The sequence below is a fragment of the Myotis brandtii genome, unplaced genomic scaffold (genome assembly GCF_000412655.1).
Source record: "Myotis brandtii unplaced genomic scaffold, ASM41265v1 scaffold966, whole genome shotgun sequence".
Classification (NCBI taxonomy): domain Eukaryota; kingdom Metazoa; phylum Chordata; class Mammalia; order Chiroptera; family Vespertilionidae; genus Myotis; species Myotis brandtii.
The window spans coordinates 462034-468465 of record NW_005372000.1 but is presented as its reverse complement, the minus strand read 5'-3'; positions in this window follow the sequence as shown (position 1 = coordinate 468465).

The window sequence follows — 6432 nt, the reverse complement described above, 5'->3', positions numbered from 1 at the left end:
TATAAAATTAATTTCTCTATATTGCTATACTAGTAATTGAGAATTCTATTCAGTCTGATCAGAACTTCCAGGGGGAGGTGTGGGGAGTTGTGGGAGCAGAGAGGAGGCTGATCACCTGGAACGGAAGGCCTTCCTTGGTGCAGGTTCCGAGGAAGTGATTGGTGTCTACACTGAGGCCAGGGAGTGCCTAGATGAGGAAAGACCGATGCCCCTGGCAGAGGGAACTGCTTGCACAGTCCTCTGGCAGGGAGGGCTGGGCAGGTTCAGGAACTGAGAGAGAAGACAGTAGGGCTGGAGCCCTGAGGAGGAATCAGGAGTTGAAGAGTGCTGAGAGCTGAGGCTGGAGAAACTGGCAGGGCCACATTAAGGGGATTACATTAAAGTGTTTGTTTTAATCTTTAAAGGAATGGATGCATTTATTATTAATTTTATTCATTCATTCATTCATTCATTCAACCAGCCAGCCAGCCATTCCTGTGACAAACACTTTAGAAGTCTACTCTGCACCAAGTGTAGGAACCATGCACACAGAGCCCCACTAAGACACCAGTACCTCCCTCAGATCCTCCCTCATGGACCTGTGGGAAGAAACAGACATGAAAGCACAGACCTACCATAAAGGGCTTTTGAGGTCATGCTTACTTGGTACTGTCGGGGTCAAAGGGGCCAAAGGAAAAGTGTTTGGCTCCTGCTGATTAGGGAGTAAGGGTTGGTGGGGCTGAGGAAAAGTTTTCCAGTCTTGAGAAATAAGTTAGTATTTGCCTGGAGAATAAGATTGGGAAGAGGTTTCCCTTTATGTCCCAATGCTTTCGATGCATTAACCTTCTTTCAGAATTTATACAACATGCTTCCAGCTTTTTCGGGGCCTTTGCACATGCTGTTCCTCCTACCTAAAGAGATCTTCCCTCTCTTTTTACTTAATTAACTTCTACTCATTCTTCAGTTCAACTGTGATTTCCTTGGGGATACTTTGATCGCTTTAACTCTTGTTCTTTTTTCTGCTCCTTCCCTTCCCTCCTCCTCCTTTTCCCTTCAGCATATTTCTATTTACAGTTATAATTTTACATTTATTTATGTGCATATTTGATTCATGACTGCCTTCTCCAATAGACTGTAAGCTTCATGGGGGCAGGGGCAATGTCTGGGTTTGCTCCCCAAAATATCCCCAGTATTTACCACAAAGCCTGGCAATGTCTCAATAAGAATGGTTGAATAAATTAGAAGTGAGATATAAGCAAAGTGTTGGCAGCAGCTGGAACAGTACCAGGTGTTAGTCCGGTGGGGTCAGGCAGGGCCTGGGTTCAGCAATCTCCATACTTGAGTTCTGGTTAGGAAAGAATTCAGAGCCAAGACTCAAACTATGAGAGATTTTATTCATTTGGAAAAATCACAGAGGTAGGAAAAGTGATTCATAGAAGAAATGGGCTTAGGAAACAAGCTATAGAGGCCAAGGAAGGGCCCTTGGAGCTCAGAAGTGAGGAAGGTAAAGGTAATATGCCTGAGGGAAAGGGGAAGGGGAGGGTAAAGGGAAAGGCTCCAGCACGCTCTGGGGAGGGAGAGCGCTTTGGGTCCTCCATCCTAAGGGTCTTAAGGGTGGAATTTTTAGGGGAGGTCTCAGGGGGAAGATCTTAATAGAATGCTCAGCAGCTTTCAGATCTGGGTCTCCACTGATTGATTGGTTGGTGCCTGGGCAGAGGGTCATTATTCAAAAGCAGCTGGTCCTGAGGTAGTGTCCCTTGTCTAGTTTTGCTGCTTTTCTGGGCCTGGAGCTGAAATACAGCTGAGGCCTAGATGTTATCTCTAGGGAGGAAAGGTTAGGGGTGTCTAAACCCCATGATCAGCCATCTGCTCGGGGAGGAAAGGTCACCCTGGGGATGAGGTCTCATTCTACAATTGTTCTTTGCTAGTCACCTGGGGCTGTCCACCTGGTGACCTTCTGTACATGGCAGACAACACTATGCAACAAGGAGAAATATTTAAAAGTTTAGATGAAGGGTGTTTTTGAGAGGAGATGCAGGGAGGTGGGTAGGCAGGACCAATCTTTTTTTTTTATTAAATTATTTTATTTTTATTGATTTCTGAGAGGAAAGGGGAGGGAGAGAGAGTAGAAACATCAATGATGAGAGAGAATCATGGCTCAGCTGCCTCCTGCATGGCCCCTACTGAGGATCAAGCCTGCAACCCTGGCATGTGCCCTTGACTGGAATCGAACCTGGGACCCTTCAGTCCACAGGCTGATGCTCTATCCACAGAACCAAACCAGCTAGGGCGGCAGGACCAATCTTAAAGAATTTAGTTACAATCTTGTGTAGAAAAAGGGGCTGCATGCTATCCTGACAAGCCCAGGGAAGACCTCTGTGGTGGCATTCAAACTCAAAGACCTATAATAACCACCAAGGATGGTCTGAAATTACAACTTTTAAATTAAAAGTAGTTTATGGTGGGTAGTTATGTTCTAGGTTAGATCGTCTCTGACAAAGGTCAATCTTTATCTCAACTAAGCCTGTCTTATTATTTTTTGTATCTATAACATTTTTTTTTTTTTTTTGGAAAAAGGCACACCCAGGTTGGAAACCATAAATCCTCTCATTGTTTTATCATGTTAATTATTGACTGTTAACTATCCTGTACCCACCTAAGTAAAAGATGTATGTATGTGTCTATCATTTTACTTTTCATCCAATCCCAGAGGTTTCCTTGCTTTGCCTTTTCCCATCTCTCTAACCTATCACCAATGGATTTCATGTAACCCACTTGCATCATCTCTTTTGATTGTAATGTATAAAATAAGGTGCAAAACTGCCATTCTCTGGAACATTATCTCAATTCGTTGAGATTTTGCTTCCTGGCAATTGTTGACAGTTTGGCTTAAATAAACTCACAAAAATTCTCTACAGGTTTGACTGTTTCTTACATTGACAATCTGACAACTGAATCATTAAAGAATTTTATTGGAGTTTTTCCTGCTAAGCTATGGCACTTCAGTGAGGATAGGCCAGGGAGATCAGCTGGTGAAAATGGTAATAAGTGCCAGGCTGGTGTGGTTCAGTGGTTGAGCGTTGACCTATGAACCAGGAGGTCACAGTTCGATTCCCAGTCAGGGCACATGCCCGGGTTTCGGGCTAGATCCCCAGTGTGTTGTGTGCAGGAGGCAGCCAAACACATCATCATTGATGTTTCTATCTCTCTCTCCCTCTCCCTTCCTCTCTGAAATCGATATATATATATATATATTTCCCATTCTGTATGTAAGGAGTTTGGAAGTCTCTACTCTATCCTAACAATAAGCAAAAAACTGAACAGACTGAAAAATCAACATAAAGAAAATTATAATAGGTAAAAGTAGAGATGGTGAATTCTGAAAAGTGGGACTGAAGAGGGGCATTCAGCAGGGGGAATAGATAGAAGAGATATTAGAGAAGCAGCCTCAACACAACCAACTGGATGCTATTCTGCATGGAAAAAGGGGTTCTTTGAAAAGTAACCTCATTAGGTGATGTGATCATACATTTCCAACTGGGCAGGTCATGGTGGGTAGTCACACCCCAGCCATTTCAAGTTCTTTATTAAAAGGTGTATCTTTGCCTTAAGTAAGCCCTGTTCTTTGTTTCTATGCTTCTAGGTTAACACACCTGTGAAATAAGCCATAACCACCTGCAAGAGAGCACATAATCTTGTGGTAGACAGACAGACATGAGCAAAGCAAGGATGATGGTCCAGGTACAGAAGGTCACCAGGGTGGAAAGCCCTGGGTGCATAGCAAAGGATAATTGTAGGGTGGAGTCTCACCCCCAGGGTGACCATTCCTCCCCTAGCTTATCTCTGGTCAGGAGGTTTGGACCCCCTGACCTTTCCTCCCTAGAGATAACATTTAGGCCTCAGCTGTACAGTGGGGCCTTGACTTACTGAGTTTAATTCCTTCCCAGATGGAGCTCGTTAAGGAGCTCGTTAAGGAGCTCGTTAACTCAAATTACTCTATCAACTCAATGCAAAAAATCAGCTGAGAGACAGCTGGTATCTCAAAAAACTCGTTAGTTGGGACACTCGTAAGTCAAGGCCCCACTGTATTTCAGCTCCAGGCCCAGAAAAGCAGCAAAACTAGACAAGGGACACCACCCCAGGACCAGCTGCATTGAATAATGACCTCCTGCCCTGGCTCAGACCAATCCATCAGTGGAGACCCAGATCCGAAAGCTGCTGAACATTCTATTAAGATCTTCCCTGCCCTAGCTGGTTTTGTTCGGTGGGTAGAGCATCAGCCTGCAGACTGAAGGGTCCCAGGTTTGATTCTGGTCAATGGCACATGCCTGGTTTGTGGGCTAGATCCCCAGTAAGGGGCATGCAAGAGGCAGTTGATCAATAATTCTCATCATTAATATTTCTAGCTCTCTTCCCTTACTCTCTGAAATCAATCTATATACTAGTATATAAAAGCCTAAGTGACCGAACGACCCATGCTCCTAGAAGTGAGAGCGCTCTGGGTCCTCCATCCTAAGGGTTTTAAGGGTGGAATTTTTAGGGGAGGTCCCAGGGGAAGACCTAACACCTGGTGCTGTTCCTGCCTGCAACAATCTTCACTATCCTGTAATCTAGTGGTTCTCAACCTTGGCTGCACATTAGAATCACCTGGGAATCTTTTAAAATCCTGATTTCTGGGCCTCACCCCATAACAAAGAAACAGAAGTTTTAGAGGATGAGGCCCAGAAATCAGGATTTTAAAAAGATTCCCAGGTTATTCTAATGTGCAGCCAAGGTTGAGAACCACTGCTGTAATCCAATCTCCACTTTGCTCTCTCCCACCTCTTTGTAATCTTCCTTAATTTCTAATGCATAAAAGAAGCTGCCAAACTGTTACTCTTCAGAGATCTTTGCTTCCTGGCATTTGTTGTCAGTTTGGTTCAAATAAACTCATAAAAATTCTCTCCAGGTTTGGACTTTTCTTACCTTGACACTACTGATGTCTTCCAAATAGCCATCTTATCTCTGTAAGTAAACAAGTGAGAAAAGTAAATACTTGAATTAAAGACAAGAGGGTTTCTGGTTTAGGAGATAAGCAGATAGAGCACATGTGTAAGTTTTGGATTGGGATAAGAAAAGGGTTATAGCTTCTTCTGAGGTTGAAGGTATTTTTTAAAATATTTTTTATTTATTTATTTTGAAACTAGTGTACTGTACTGTTGTCTATGTAAGAAAGAGATAAGGAAGATTACATGAAGGGAGAAAGCAAGGTGGGGGTTGGATTACAGGATAGTTAAGATTCTTGAGGGTGGTTATGGCTTTGGGGAGTGGGAGGGTGAGGGGGTGGTATGACTTCTGGCATTTCAAAGATGTGTTAACCAGATGCACAAGAACAATGGCCAGGACTGTCTTAAAAACCTTTCACTAAAGAAGTTACGGGCCTGGGGCGTAACTACCCACCATGACCTGCCCAGTTAGGAATTTATGATATATTACAGCACCACATTTCCACCCACACTTCAGACTCATGTAGGGGGAGGAGGAAGAGGACAGAACATGAGAGGATTTCAAAGTCCCCATGATCTTTGTCAGGTAGGAATTGAGGTCACGAAGGCCTCGGTTTGTGCTGTCCCCTCCCCACATCTGCCTAATTTCTTGTCCTTCAAGTTTCAGTTTAGCCGCTTCAAACCTGAGGGATTTCCCCACGCTCTACCCACAACACACCCTTCAGGAGACAATTGCTCAATGTTTTCCCCACTAGACCAAGAGTGATGGGGGCGGAGATGTTCAGTTGCACCATTTTATCCTCACTCCGTGGCATGGTGTCTGGGGCCTAGTAAAAGCCCACTGCCTGTTGGGAGAGAAAGGAGTGAGGCTGAGGTAGGGGTCTGGAGGAGAACTTGACAGTAGAGATGAGGGGAATGGGAAGAATATAAGGAGAAACAGCCAACATTATTGACAAATAAGACTGGGAATCCAGCTGTTAGAAACAGAAACAAAAAAATCTCAAACCTGAGAAAAGGTGAACTCATATGCTATCGCACTGATAATAAACAACCCTGATAGACTAAGGGGAAAGAATTTTGTTGTTTGATCTGAGTAACAGCCCCTTGTGGAAAGTTAGACTTTAACCCTCTCAGCTGACCATTAGTCTTGTAGTGAGGAGCCCAATGGCCTTGAACCAGCCGTATTTTTCTTGAATCTCATTTAACAATTTTATCTACAAACCCCCTTTTTCCTTCCCAGTAAAGCCTACTTCCCTCAAATACGTTTTTTCAACTGGGCTTCTTGTAAGCTTAGCTCCCTTGAGGGAAAGTTTGAAACAAACTTTAACTCCTGCTTGAAATCTATTTGTTTGGAAAGTTGCTTTAAGAAGGGCATTACTGACCTAACCGGTTTGGCTCAGTGGATAGAGCGTCGGCCTGCGGACTGAAGGATCCCAGGTTCGATTCCGGTCAAGGGCATGTACCTTGA